At 51.8% G+C, this 14,771-nt stretch overlaps 1 long non-coding RNA gene across 1 annotated transcript; it reads left to right on the forward strand.

Moving 5' to 3' along the window:
- The first annotated feature begins 64 nt into the window (after positions 1 to 64).
- LOC121038454 (uncharacterized) lies at positions 65 to 4,642 on the forward strand. The gene is made up of 3 exons (XR_005794354.1): positions 65 to 177; positions 1,988 to 1,991; positions 4,341 to 4,642. It is a non-coding gene; the product is annotated as an uncharacterized LOC121038454 (long non-coding RNA).
- The last annotated feature ends 10,129 nt before the right edge of the window (positions 4,643 to 14,771 follow it).

The raw sequence follows: 14,771 nt of genomic DNA on the forward strand, positions 1-14,771 counted from the left end.
CCTGAGTACTGGAGGGAGGGAGACGCGCCGAGGTGGGGAGGTGGGTACCCCTAGTCCTTGTACTCTCCTCTCTCGAGCAGGGGCACCCGGATCCCCTATTCCTCTTTATCCCCAACACGCAGACACTCGCAGGGTCCCGCGCTCACTTCTGTACGCCGGCCGCCGCTCCAGAGCAAGGTAAGCAGGTCTTCCACCCCTGAAACACCCCCTCCCCCATCCTTTCTGGCACCTGCAAACTACGTCCCCCTTCCTGCCCCATTACGCAATTGAAATCCGATTTTCTTTTTCTCGCAGTTGAAGGGAAGGGATCCTTTTATTTATCGTTTGTATAATCTATTTCAGATTTGGGCAAAGATTAAATTCGGATTAGTATAGTTTTCTCAGGGGATGGTGGGTGGTACTTTTTAGATCAATTTTGTATTTCCTTCTTTTGGGGAGGAGCATTCTACTTACGGAGAGTTTACTTTTCTTTGGGGGTGAGTTACACCTTCTGTTTTTGCAAGTTTCACTTCTCTGATGATGTCAATTTCCCACCTTTCTCCATCCCATTTTTCAATTTCAATATTTACCAATAATCAGTTAATGGATTTCAAGTTTCTTTCTTTTTTCTCCTTCCTCACTCGTTTTTTTAGCTGTTGCTGAATCTCCAAGATTTTTTTTTCCCTCCGTGTGAAACTGTTAGTCTTGTGTTGATTTCTCTTTTTGTTTGGTAAATGAATTTATTGTTTGGGAAGCTCTATGGGGGTGTGAACAAGGTCTCTTTTGATTAATTCCAACCCCCTCCTCTTTTGAAGAATAATTTACTTGAAGTAGTTTGTGCTTTATCCTCATTTTTGTTTAATCTCTCAATTTTGATGTATTTTACCTCCTTTTAAAACCTGACTTGTTCTTTAAATTTAATCTTTACATGTTAAACCGTTTTTAAAGTTTTTATTTAATAAACTTCACCATTTTATACATTGGCTTACCCTTCCCCAGCCTCCTTTGCACTCCTTTCTCCTTCATTTCAGGACCCTCACCCCCAACCTCCACAATTCCCAGCTTCAAATTTGACTCACCCTGCCAGCCAAAGAGGGACACCTAGGAAGAAGCAATGTCCTGCTTGGGTCAAAGCCTACATTCAGGGTTCTTGTTCTCCCCCCCTCCCCCATTGAGCCAGCAAAATCAGGGTTTCTGTTTGACTTTTTAGTCTAGGACTGAGCTCTTTCTCCTTGCCTTTATTCTGGGCAACTTTTTGGTACACAAAGTTGCAATTTTAATTCTCATCTTTTCCCTAAATTCTAAGAAAAGTACAAGCAGATCTTTGTACCTCCCCTAAATGTCAGCAGCTAGCTCAGGGTAAGCCTGTTGGGTTTCTTACCTTCTGGAAGAGGATTCCCAGAAGAAACACAATGTTTAGTCCTCTCTTTTACTTTTGATTAAGGTGGAGGTGGCAGGGATCAGGGCACCCCCATTTTGATCTGTGGCTCTGGCTTTGAACGGACACAAAGAAGGAAGGGCGAGCTGGCCTGAGACTCGATCCCTTCTGGTCGGAGAGGTCTGGCTTAGGATAGTTTGGGGTATATCTCACCTCCGAGGAGATTCTTATTTAGCAGTACTGTGAAGTAAACCATCAAAATGGGGTGATGAGGTTTGCAGCCTCTTTAGATCCAGTGCAAGTACAAAAATCAAATTGTTAGAGTAATCTGTTTCCCCAAGATCCACCTCCTGCGACTTTGTCTGTTTCCCGGAGGGAACCCAACTGGGCAGAAGTAAAACTGCCACTGCCATTGCCCCTCCCCTCCGGGTTCTCCAGCTCCGTCATCACATTGACATTCTGGGCACATTTGGCCCAGCCCCCGTCCCCCGCTTCTCCCAAGTATGAATCTAAATTACTATTAATAAGGGGCCGCTCCAAGTTAATTGGCATTAAAAGAATTCATTTCAATTTGTTAATATTAAATGAACGCTCTGCACTTTAGCTCCCTTCTTCGCCCTGGATTCCCAGATGAGTGATGGCAAGTGGGGGTGGGGGAATAGAATGAGGATTTTATTTCTGACTCTCCAGCCTAGTCACTGCGGTGCCTCCCCTGGGGGCTGGAGATCAAGGCTCAGTGGGGGCCTGATTGGGGAACATCCGGTGCTCTTTTTTTTTTTTTTTAAGTGAAATTCATCTGATTCTTTGGGAGCTGCAAATGTGGGAGAGGGCAGAGGGGAGCTGAGGGAGAGGGACAGTAGGGTTTGGGGGTAGTTTTGGTGGAGGGATGGGGGACTGTGGAGGGGTGGGGGTGGGGGAGTGGGGAGGAAAAGAGACAGAAATGCATGGGAGTGGTAGGAGCATAAGGGTTGTGGGCTGTGGGGGTAAAGCATATTTGTCAAGGAAGGTGCTAAAACCCACCTAGAGAAGGAGGAGCTGGGGGTGAGGGTGGGAGATGTGGGGTAAAGCAGCTAGGGGATGTAAAGCTATCTAGCTGTGTGACTTTCGGCAAGTTGCTTAACTTTGCTCCCTTAAGTTTCTTGATCTGTAAAACTGGAATAATATTAACAGTAGCTATCTCAGGGGTTGTTTGGGATTTGATGAAATCCACGTGATGTGTTTTCCACGGGGCTTGGCACCTGGAAACGACCAGTAAATGCTAGCTCTTATTATAAAATTTTTTTTCTAACATTTATTTATTTTTGAGACAGAGAGAGACAGAGCATGAACGGGGGAGGAGCAGAGAGAGAGGGAGACACGGAATCAGAAGCAGGCTCCAGGTTCTGAGCCATTAGCCCAGAGCCCGACGCGGGGCTCGGACCCACGGACCATGAGATCGTGACCTGAGCTGAAGTCGGACACTTAACCGACTGAGCCACCCAGGCGCCCCGGTGCTAGCTCTTATTATAGCAGAGTGGTTAAGAGCATGGATTCTGGAGCCCGACTGCCTGGTTTTGAATCTCAGCCCTGCCTTAGGCTAGCTGTATGACCTGGGGCAAGTTACTTTACCTTTCCAGACGGCAGTTTCCTCATCTGCAAAATGGAGTTAATAGTCCTAGCGCACAGGCTGTTGTGGAAGTGAAATGAGTCCGTGTGTGTGACGTGCCCGGAACAGTGTCAGTAGAGTGGGCAGTACTGTGTCAGCTTTAGTTATTATGGATGTTGCTTTTCTGACCTGAGAAGGTTGGAGATAGAGGCGTGGAACCCCTTCGAGGTTAAGGGCTCAATGGATTCTCTAAGCCTGATCAGCTCAACCCACTGATCTAACAGCTGGGGTGTACACAGTGGGGGCAGGAGAGAATGAAGCCCTGGGGCTCTGGAGGCTGGGATGCCTGAGTTCTTCCCCAGCCTCTGCTGTGGCTCTTGGCTTGGCCGTCCCTCTCAGTGCCCAGAGACTTCAAGGGGAAGTCACTTCTTTTTTTCCCTGTGGCGGCCATGCTGGGGGAACCACTTTCTCGGTCTAATACGCCCCTTGGGTCAAGAGTAAGTCTCTGGAGTGGGGGCTGGGGTGGGAAGTGGGTAAGTGGGAATGTTTTGGAATGCTTAGTCAGGGAAGACTTGCCGGAGGTGGAAAGCACAGATCCAGGTGGGTTCAGGTGGGAAGGCAGTGAGGATGGGGGTAACGAAGAGGGGGGGGGGGGGGGGATGGTACACTGGCCAGGAAAGGGAGGGAGAAAAGGCCACGCAAAGGCTGGATGAGGCCAGGGGGCAAGGATCAGGTTGGCTTTGCTGGCGCCGAGTAAAATCGGTTACGTTTCTTGAGGACCTACTCTGTGCCCGGGCACAGCGTTATAGTCTGGGTGTGTCCTGTTCGATGCTCACAACAACCCTGACAAGTGAGTGTCTTATTCCTGTTTCCAGAAGAGTCTGTTGAAGCTCAGAGAGCTGCCCCATTTCGGGTCACACATTTGGTAGCTGGATTTGCCCGGCACTGACCCCCGTGCCTGAGCTGCCTGCAAAGCATGGCCTCCTCCCTTCCCCGGGGCTCGCCTCCCATTCCTACTGTGTCCCCGCGTTTGTAGTCACACTTAGTGACTGGGAACAGAGGGTAGAGAATGGGGCAGGACCATGAGAAAGCGGCAGATGGGCAGTGGGGGCAGAAGCTTGTCTCACATGTTTGTGAAGAAGATGGATGGAGGGGTATTCTCCCTGGAGCAAGGCCTCCAAGTCACTGTCCTGTGACTGCTGTTCTTGGCATGACGGCCATCGGGGAGCACAGTGACCTCATGGGGGATCACATTGTTTTCTGGACTGTGGTCTCTAGCCCCCGTCCTTTGAGAGGGGAAGGGGAAGAGGGTGGTTCAGGTGTGGGTCTGAGCCCTGGATGAAGACCACTAGTTGTTCAATAAAACCCCTTCTCTCCTTGTTGCTTGAAAGCAGACAGCCTTGCGGCTGGACACCCATTTCGTGGCTGCACTTGCTGCCAGGTGTGGCCAGAGGGGAGCGGGAGCCAAGTAATGTCATCAGAGCCTTAAGACATTGGGTAAGTTCTTCTTTCGCGAGCTGGACCCGATGCACCTGGGACTGAGCTTTGACCATGCACTTGAGGAGAAGTCCCTAAGAGAGAGCAAAGCAACCACATGGAAGGAAGCCACGTCTCCGACTGACCAGGTGGAACCGAACTGCCTGCCGTCGAGAACTGCTCCACTGAGACTGTTACACGAAGAATAAACTTGTTTTCTCTAAGTTCCTGTGTCTGGGGGCCTCTCTCTTACGGCAGTTTTGCCTTCGTCTTTCCTGACGTACCTCCTTACACCAGATTTGTGGTTCAGACTCACTGGCAGGATCACATCGGGTCAGGGAATAGTTATAATAATGACATGTACTGAGTGCCAGATATGACGCACGTTAGTTAATATAACCCCCGTGACAGTCCTCCGAGAGAGGGATCACTATTATTCTCACTTACACGCGAGGAAACTGAGGCCCAGAGGAGATAAGTGATGTGCCAGTGGATACACAGTAAGGGGTCCCAACCTTGAGTATGCAGAGCCCGAGTTCTCTATATGGGGCAAGTCCCCTCCTGCAGAGGAGAAGGAGGGGACCTTGGAGATCATGTAACACTTGGCCAGACCCCTTCACAGTCATGACAGGGGCCTCGGCATTTCTCACCCCGCCCTCATTTGAACCCAAGAAGTTCAGCAGGACACCCCATGTTAGCCGTTGGGTTGCTACTTAAGATTTTGAGGGACGCCTAGGCGGCTCAGTGGGTTAAGTGTCCAGCTCTTGATTTCGGCTCAGGTCACGATCGCCCGGTTCGTGAGTTCGAGCCCTGCATCGGGCTCTGCATTGATGGCGGGGAGCCTGCTTGGGATTCTCTCTCTCCCCCTCTGTCTGCCCCTCCCCCGCTCATGCTTGCTCGCTCTCAAAATAAATAAACCTTAAAGAAAGGATTTTATTTAGAGAAAGGACCCCATAGCTAAAACCAGTTTTGACCCCCTGATCGGTTTCGTCTCCCCCCCACCCCCCGCTTTGTTACAGATGAAGCCCAGAGAGAGGACGTGACTTGTTTAAGGTCACACTTCGTTTTTCGGTCCATTTTCTGAATCCAAGATGAATTCTCTTCCCACCCCATCAGCTGCCTCAACCAGCAGCAAGGACAGAAATAACCCAAACCAGGCAGGGGGCCTGTATCTCATCTGATATGCTTCGGGATAGCCAAGCCATGCTTGCCTAATTTGCCCTGTGCCCCTCCTGTTGGATATCTGCCTCAGAGACCCGCCTGTCTGGGCCTGCACCTTTTCTCCAGCCGCCTCCTCACGCAGATGGTCAAACAGGCGGAGGAAATGGACAGCAGGGGCCAGAGCCAAGATCCCTGACTCCTTCAAGTCTTTCCACATTTATATCTCCCTCCTCCCGCCCTGGCCCCTTCTGAGTAGCCCACCAGGGAGGAGAAGGGGGAAAACTATCATAAATTTCCCCTATTTATACAAGAAGACAGAATGTTTCTTGTGCCAGAAAAAACACAGAGAGGGAGCTGTCAGGGGAGAAGAGACCCAGCCCCATACCTTCTGGGGCCAATTTATCTTCCCGAGTCGTGGCTTGGGGGCTACCATAACCCTGCCTGTGTGATGTGCAGGCTCTGGCTTGAGGGCGCAGCCAGGACTGACAGGCCTCGAGCTTTGTTTCTGAGCACAGCCCCCTCCTGCTCCCTCTCAAAGCCCCTTTCCCTCCTCGCTTGCTCGCTCGCTCTTGAAACAGGTTTCTTGAGAAATAATTCACATACCGTACAATTCACCATTCAGGCGTATGATTTGGTGGTTTCAGTGTATTCACAGATAACGTGCAACTATGAGCACAATTTGAGAACTTTCATCACCCCTGAAAGAAATCTCATACCCGTTACTTATCACCTTCGTGTCCCCCCAGACCCCCTCCCAAGCCCTAAGCAACCACTAACCTGCTTTCCGTCCCTGTCGATTTCCCTGTTCTGGACTTCCCCGCAAAGGGAATCGTGATGTGTGGTCTTTGTGATTGGCTGATCTCGCTTAGCATAATGTTTGCGAGGGCCATCCGTGCTGCAGCGTGTAGCAGTACTTCGGCGTAGCTCAGTCCTTTTCACAGCCAAATAATATTCCATCGTGTGGATATGCCTCACTGTGTGGATCCACTCTTCAGCTGATGGATATTTGGGTTGTTTCCACCCTTTACTCTTATGTCTCTGGACAGCCTGGATCACACAAAGTGAGGTCTGTGGGCAAGAACGAGTGTGTCTTACATGTGGGAGCACCGATATCCACAAAAGCAGGGCCTTACTTAGGTCATGTCTTCTTTTATGTTAGTTACGTACCCACTAGCTGGAATTTCCCTCCCTCTGTTAAGTTACTAAGAAGGGGCTGCTCCTTCCATTTCCTATCAATTCTTTTTTTTATCATCCTTGTTTCTTTTTTAATAAATTTTTTTTTCAACGTTTATTTATTTTTGGGACAGAGAGAGACAGAGCATGAACGGGGGAGGAGCAGAGAGAGAGGGAGACACAGAATCGGAAACAGGCTCCAGGCTCTGAGCCATCAGCCCAGAGCCTGACGCGGGGCTCGAACTCACGGACCGTGAGATCGTGACCTGGCTGAAGTCGGACGCTTAACCGACTGCGCCACCCAGGCGCCCCTATCATCCTTATTTTGGTCACTTGCTGTATTCCTCAGAGTGGGGGACTCGAACCCTTCTCCAGGTCTTTTAGAGACACCTAAGCAGTTGCATGGATATCTTCCCACTGGGGAAAAGGTTCCTGGAGTCTGGGCTCCAGTGATCCTCCGGTATCTCACAGCTGAAGGAAGGTCTGTGGAGGCTCCAGGTCAAGGGAAAGTTTTGTTCCTGGAGGCGTGACTGAGCCCAGAATGCAGGCCTCCTGCCCCTACCTCCTTTCAGTCTGTTACTTTACTTTTTAAAAAACTGTAATGTTTATTTTAGAGAGAGAGAGAAACAGAGCACAAAAGGGTGGGGGAGCAGAGAGGGAGGGAGACCCAGAATCCGAAGCAGGCTCCAGGCTCCGAGCTATCAGCACAGAGCCCAACATGGGGTTCGAACTTGCAAACCGTGAGATCATGACCTGAGCCGAAGTCGGACGCTCAACCGACTGAGCCACCCAGGAGCACCTGCCATTTCAGTCTTGCAGACATGCCTTGGGCTCCGTCCATTCAGTTACCTACCTAGCCAGTCTTCACTAAGTATCCAGTGAACTCCACAGACTCCGCCACCGACCTCATAAGCCTTGCAGTTCCGGTGGTGAGAGCCAGACAAATACGAGTGAGCCAAATAATGGCAAGTTGTACAAATTCTGCAACATTTGCTGAATGAACGAACGCATGAACCCTTAGTATGTTCCCTGGAAAGAAACTGTAAACATCGGAGTTATAAATCACTTGTGTCGCCACTACCTTTCCTGGTGTAGATAGATGTCAGCCCTTCTCCATCCCTCGGAGGGGATGGTGTGCGGATAATGCAAAATGTTAGCTCAAGTGGCTGCCATTTATTGGACTAGCCATGTACCAAGGGAGTTGTATATGTCACCGATTTTCACCCTTTTAATTAGGTATAATTATCCCCATTTTGAGGATGAGAAAAACTGAGACTCCAAGAGTCTTTGAAATCCCATAGGTAGCAGTATATGGCAGAACATTTGTACTTTGCTCTGGGATGTGTATTTGTTCTCATTCCCAGCTCTCCACATTCAAGACAAACCCATTTCTTTCCGAGGCCCTGGTACAGAGGAGCTGGCCGCCCTCCCCTGTCCTGCCCCTCCTGCTCAAAGGAAAGCGGGCTGAGATGGAGGTGTGTGTCCCTCTCTCACAGCTTGTGTCCACTGGCTATACCTGCCTCGCAGGTGGGAAGGGAAGGACCAGCCATTTCCCTTGTTCTGTGGGAGGGACCCGTGAGACGCCTGGATGTTGTCAACCAAAGACTCGAACAGGCCAAAGAGCTGACGACGATGTTGGCAAGAAAGGGACCTCCATGAGGCAGATAATCAGAAGTTGACGACTGGGGCTCCTGGATGCCTCAGTCGGTTGAGCGTCCAACTTAGTCTCAGGTCATTGTCTCACAGTCCGTGGGTTCAAGCCCCGCGTCAGGCTCTGTGCTGACAGCTCAGGGCCTGGAGCCTGCTTCAGATTCTGTGTCTCCCTCTCTCTCTCTGCCCCTCCCCTGCTCATGCTCTGTCTCTCTCTGTCTCAAAAATAAATAAAAACAGGGGCGCCTGGGTGGCGCAGTCGGTTAAGCGTCCGACTTCAGCCAGGTCACGATCTCGCGGTCCGTGAGTTCGAGCCCCGCGTCGGGCTCTGGGCTGATGGCTCAGAGCCTGGAGCCTGTTTCCGATTCTGTGTCTCCCTCTCTCTCTGCCCCTCGCCTGTTCATGCTCTGTCTCTCTCTGTCCCCAAAATAAATAAACGTTGAAAAAAAAGAAAATACAATAATTTAAAAAAATAAAAAATAAATAAATAAATAAAAACATTAAAAAAAAAAAAGAAGTTGACGACTGATAGTCCTTGAACATCCCTCCCTGCCGCCTCCTGCTAAATCAGGCCGCTCCTGTGGTCTTGACGACAAATAACAAGCTTTCACACGTTCTAATTTTCACATGCGTTAGCTCCCTGCTCACAACAGACCTGCGGGGTAGCTAAGGCTGGCCTTGTTCCAGAAAAAGAAAGTTTGTGGGGCTAGCATCCACAAAGCGTCCTGCTCAACTTCATGTAATGAAATTTATGTATGTAATGAATTATGTATGTAATGTACATATGTAATGACATTATTTATGTATGTATGGACCGCGTACTCTGAAATATTTCACGACTGTTAGCCCATCTCCTCTTCTCTACCACCATACGAGGTGGGCATGAGCGTTAGCCGCAGTTTTTAAGATGAGGAAACTGAGGCACAGTAATGGAGTGTCTTGCCCCAGGCCACACAGTGGGCGAGTGGTAGAGCAGGGAGGCGGAAGCCAGCTGCCTGGCCCCACGGTCTGCGTGTAATCGCCGCACCAGGTGGGCTCGGCACAGCGACTGCACTCGGGAACTCTAGTTTGTTTTTCTGGTGACCCCCCTCCCCTTCCCCCTGCCTCCCTCAGTCTTTATGGCCCATTGGAAAAAAAAAGCGAGCCAGAGCTGTGGCTCCCAGGGTGACGATCCTTCAGCTGCCTCTTTGGCACTGTCATTCTGGCCTCCTATCTCTTGCCAAAGGCTCCAGCCGGGAATATCGCAGACGGTTTGCCATGGATCAAGGTTTCTCCGGAGAAAGAGCTCACAGGAAGGCTGCTGGGCAAAATGATGTAACTTGCCGTTTCCCCCGTTGCCTCGTCGAGAGCGGCCAAAGGAAGTCACTGCACGTATGAACAGGTGCCATCAAAGCACAGCCTCTGGCCAGTTTGGAGACCTACGTGGGCTGGAGCGGCCAGTGACTCACTGGCCGCGTGGAAAATCTGAGGTGGCGGATGATAGAAATAACACTTCTCTAGGAGTGTGGCGTGTTACTCGCTCAACAGTGCTCCCTGACGAGGGCCCAGGGGTGTGCACAAGAGCTGTGACTAGGCTTGTTCATTCATGTACTTGTTATGCACTTATTTATCCAATGCATTCTAATTCATGCACCTAAGAGGCACTGAGCCAGCTGTGGAGGATAGGCAAGACAAAATTCCTGCCCTCCAGGGGCTCACCGTCTAGAGAGGGGAGGCAGGAGCAGGATCCAGTGGTTTGCACTAAATCCAGACGTCGTACAGTCATTTCGCCTCGCCACTTGACATCATCTCCCGCCCAGCTCTGTCCTGCTGGCCTCTCCCCACGCTCAGGCACAGGTCACGCCTGGCCCAGGCAGCCCTCCTTCCTTCTACCTCCTTTCTGCCTGGATCCGCACCTTCCTTGTGAGCCAGACCGTTTCTGTCAAACGAGGAGTCTTGGATCTCCTTCCCTGTCAGTTACTGTTGGTCTGCAGGCAGGGACAGAGGTGGTGATAAAGCAGCAGAGACAGGCTTCGCCGTCATACGGGGATCCCAGGTGGGGCAGGCGGGTTATTTTGTTTGCCCCTGTGTTCTCCAGGCTGCCCTGGGCCCTGGGGAAGCAGCCCTAAGCAGACCGAATCACCTGGGCTCCTGACCTCCTGATTTCTGTGGGGTTTGGCCAGCAGGGGTCCTGGCAGGGAAGGAGAGAGAAGCCACTGTGTTTATTTCCCATCCCCTGCTGCCTGCGCTCTCTCCTGCCTGAGTCCCAGCAGGGGTTCGGGCTCCTCTGTGGCCACAGCTTTGCTGGGTGGCCCTTCGTTCATGACCCCAGCTCGAATCAGGCTTTGCTGCACATTTCCATTTCCTGCCTCTTTGGGGCTTTCCTGGTGCCTCATCGGCCCTTATTGGTTCCCCGAATCCTGTCTATACCTTGCAAACTGTCATATCATGAAACTCCCTTCCGTGAAGCCCTTCTGAATGTGTCTTTTGTTTCCCGCTGGAACTCTGGCTGGCCTCACCTGGGTGCAGAGGACCGGGTCCCCGGTGGTTCAGAGACCCAGGTCAGCTTTATTACCCTTCTTCTCCAGGGGCTCCCCCGGGGAACAGAGAGGTTGAATGAAGGACAACGCTCTACCAAGGGTTTTCCCTGCGGGATGAGGAATCCCTGCCTTCCTGGAAAGCAGAATCAAGGGGCAGTGTGGGACAGGCAGCCGGAAGCTGTGGTCAGGCCAAGGGGAATGAAACAGACTGGTGCCCAGGGCCCGCCTCTGCTGGCTGCTCTGCCCAGCTATCTCCTCAAGGCTTTCGAGCCCTGGAATCCCCGCACATACCTTACTGATGAGAAATCTGTGACTCAGAGAGGGAAGAAGGAGCCTACAGGAGGATCATTCTGTCTCCCTCACACTGGCAATCAAAGAGAAACCCCACTGGGTGATCAAGAGGTTGGAGGGTAACAGACAAATCTTGGCCGCGGTGGTGGCCCAGCACGTAAAAAAATCTGGAGCCAGACCGCATAGATGCCAATCCCGGATCCACCTCTTACTAGCGGTGTGATCTTGGACGGGGTACTTGACTTCTCTGGGCCTCAGTTTCCCCATCCATAAAAATGGGGCTGATGAGAATAGCAACCCCCCACCTCATAGGGTTGGGGAGACAGTTAAGTGAGTTTGTGGTCACGAGGCCCCTAGGAACAGCGCTGGCACACAGGGAACACTGTGTAAGTGCTAAAAATCGGAGCTTCTCTGATTCTGCCCCCAGCCTTCTTTTGATTGCGCACCTCCCCTGCCTCCTTTCCAACGTCCCGAAAAAGGGTGAACAACCACCAAGGGAGCCCCTTGTCAAGTCTACCATCACCAAGCCTTTTGTGAGCACGAGCCCTGCCCCGAGGGGGTCACCATTCTGGGGAGAGCAGTGAGGACAGGACGCACCCAGTTGGCTCACTCACCCCAGGTGCCTATGCCCAGTGGGCTCAGCCTCGATGCGTGCAGAACGGCCTCTTCCCCCAGCCCCCTCAACTTCCCGGAGCTGCAGGGGGCCCGGGAGCTCTTGGTAACAGCACATTAAGCCCCTGTTTGTGGGAACTTTAATTTAAACACAAATTAGAGACGGCAAATGACTCTGGCAGCCAGATAAGCCATCCCGGGAGAGCAAGGAATAAGCCAAGAGAATCAGCCGAGGTAAGGCCTGAATTTAAACTACCGGAGATTCCCAGAAGCCTGCAATGGGTGAAGGCTGGAGGTCCTCAGTGAAGAACCCCAGAAGCCCCACGCCCCACGGGCCCTGCTCGGGCTCCATGCCAGTCCCCTTTGCCTCTATTCTATTCTGCAAAATTCCAACCCTCCCTGCTCCCACCGCACTGTTTTGGAGAACTCAATTTCTTCACTCCGTCTTCTCCTCTTCTGTAGTCCGCCATTCTGAGAAAGTCCTACTTACTCTCTAACCTCCATCTACACTATCACAGCTGGAACATAATACACCCTGCTTATTGGTGGCTCAGGGGATTTCTATTCAGGAAGCAAACGTGATAGAGTGGAAATAACCTGAATGCTGATAGACCCGGGTTTACTCCTCTATACAATGGGGGTTTCCTCATCAGTTTCCTCATCTATACGACGAGTGTGTGAGAGGATTTCTAAGTTCCTGGGAGCTCTGACTTTTCACGGGAGAACTTGAGGGCAAGAATGTCCCAGGAAATCTCTAGTGTTCTATAACCCAGGAGTTTCCCACTGTTCTAGATACATTGTTGGTTATTTGGGGGCAGGGGGGAGAAGGGAGAGCAGTCAAGCCTGTCTATTCCTTTGTGGGAAGGGTCTCCAGGCTTTGCTTCTCCCCCTCCACACACAACCCAGGCCCCGGGCCCAGGCAAGAGGCTGCCTTTCCAGGTCTGTCAAGGCCTGCTGAGCTCAGCTCTGTGGGGCTGTGGCTGCTGAGATGTTGTTACTGTCCTCTGGGGTGGGAGCAACATATGTTCCCTCTGTCACAGCACCTGTGAAGGTGGCTGAGGGATGCCAGCCCCCAAGAGGGCAGAGTGCCACCCTCTGCAGCTGACCTTGAGAAATCTTAGCCTGTCTTTCTGGGGAGCTTAAAGTGAGGGCAGAGGGGACAGGTCCCAAACCCCCACCAAATGGGAAGCCGCTGTCCTTCGGAGGGTTAAAGAGCACACCTTGGCTACAGCAAGAGGGAAGAGGGCAGAAGAGTTCTGCCCCACAGGCAGAACTCGGGGGTTGGATGCTAGAACAGACTAGGACTCTGAGAGGTCATCCGAAAGGACAGCCCCATTGCCTTTGGTCTCAGAGGATGTCCGTGAGGCCTGGATCCCAGGAAGCGGTGAGAGGACTGTGACCCCAAAGGTCAATGCCAGATCGTGACTCAGGAGTCAGAAGGTCCCTGTGACTGGCATAGAAGGACCTTGGCATTTTTTCTGGCCCAAGGCCCTCAGACAGAGGTGGACAGCTGCCATCGGGGCCCAGGGCCCAGCTGTGTCCCCACTTTGCCTGCCTCCCCCCTCTTGTGAGCCTGGCTGCCCCTGGAGCCACAGGCCTGCCCGCCATCTGGGCAACTCAGAGGAGAGCCCACTGCCAAGGGAGTGCCAGCATTGATTTATAGCCCACAACCTTGGCAGGCTCGGGGCTGTATGCCCGGAACCTCCTTTGCTCAGGAAAGAGGCGCGCCTCTTAAAGGGGCAGTGCAGCGGAATGCAGGGAAGTCCAGGATGTAAGCCAAGGGGTCAGGGGGCTGGCGAGGAAGAGCCCCATCCCTCAGGACTCGGGGTGACCTGTCCTGTCTTAGGGAAGCTTCTCCGCTGTCCATCACACCCCTCATCATGCACCTCTCCTTTGTAGGCTTAGCCCAACCCGGACAATCCAATTCAATTGGTTTAATGTCAGTCCCTCTTGACAGACTGCATACTCCATGAGGGCAGGAAACAGAGCCATGGTGTTCATCCCTGCAAATGCAACACGCAGCACAGTGCCCAGCACCTAGTAGAGGCTCAGTAAGCATCTGTCAAGCATAGGAAAGAATAAATAAGTGAAGAACTTTGCCCATGAGGTGCGGGGAATGGTTTTCGAGATCCTGCAGCACCTGCCCCTGCCCGCAGGACCTCTCCCTCCAGGCCCCTTCTCCACGCCTGTCATGTCACCTGGGACCAGTGAGGCCAATCTGTTACCCAGACACATTTTCCTCCCTCCTTTCCCTGGGTCTTCTCTCCGAAGTCCTTCATACAATGTTCCTCCCAGTTTCCTGCAACCAAGGAGATTTCGCTAACTGCCTTTCGCCTCCGCTCCCCATTCAGATTACTTCTCAGCATGGAAACGCTTCATTCATTCATTCATTCATTCAGCAATAGTCACCGCATATATGCTGCCTACGAGGCTCTGGGTACTGAGAATTCACGAAAGAACAGGCCGGGCACGATCCCTGACCCCAGGGCCTACATTTCAGGGGATGAGGCAGACCAAAAAAAAGAAGCAAATGTGTAAATGCAAGTCGTGGCACCTATACTGTGAAGAGGGCTGAGGTGATCACAGATTTAATGTGGGGACCCATTAAACTGGGTGGCTGGAGAAGGCTTCTCCGAGGAAGTGACATGTGGCTCAGATTTTAAGGGCAAGAAGGAACTGTGTGGAGAAAAGGGGACCAGCATTCCAGAAGTGGCTCCGGCGCCTGAGTGTGAGCAGGGGAGTCCCTCTGGGGGGGGGGGGGCAGGGGTGTTCCAAACTATACTCCCCCATCTCTCCCAAATTCTGAAACTCATACCCCTTCGTTATGCAGGTGCATTGTTGAAAATCCTTGGAGATCCAGCATGGGCTCCGCCTGGGAACTGATCAGAAAAACAATGCCAGGTTCCACTCCAGATATACTGCATCAGAATCTGCATTTTAACAAAAT

Source organism: Herpailurus yagouaroundi, unplaced genomic scaffold (assembly GCF_014898765.1).
Source record: "Herpailurus yagouaroundi ecotype Mexico unplaced genomic scaffold, PumYag 166, whole genome shotgun sequence".
NCBI classification, from domain to species: domain Eukaryota; kingdom Metazoa; phylum Chordata; class Mammalia; order Carnivora; family Felidae; genus Herpailurus; species Herpailurus yagouaroundi.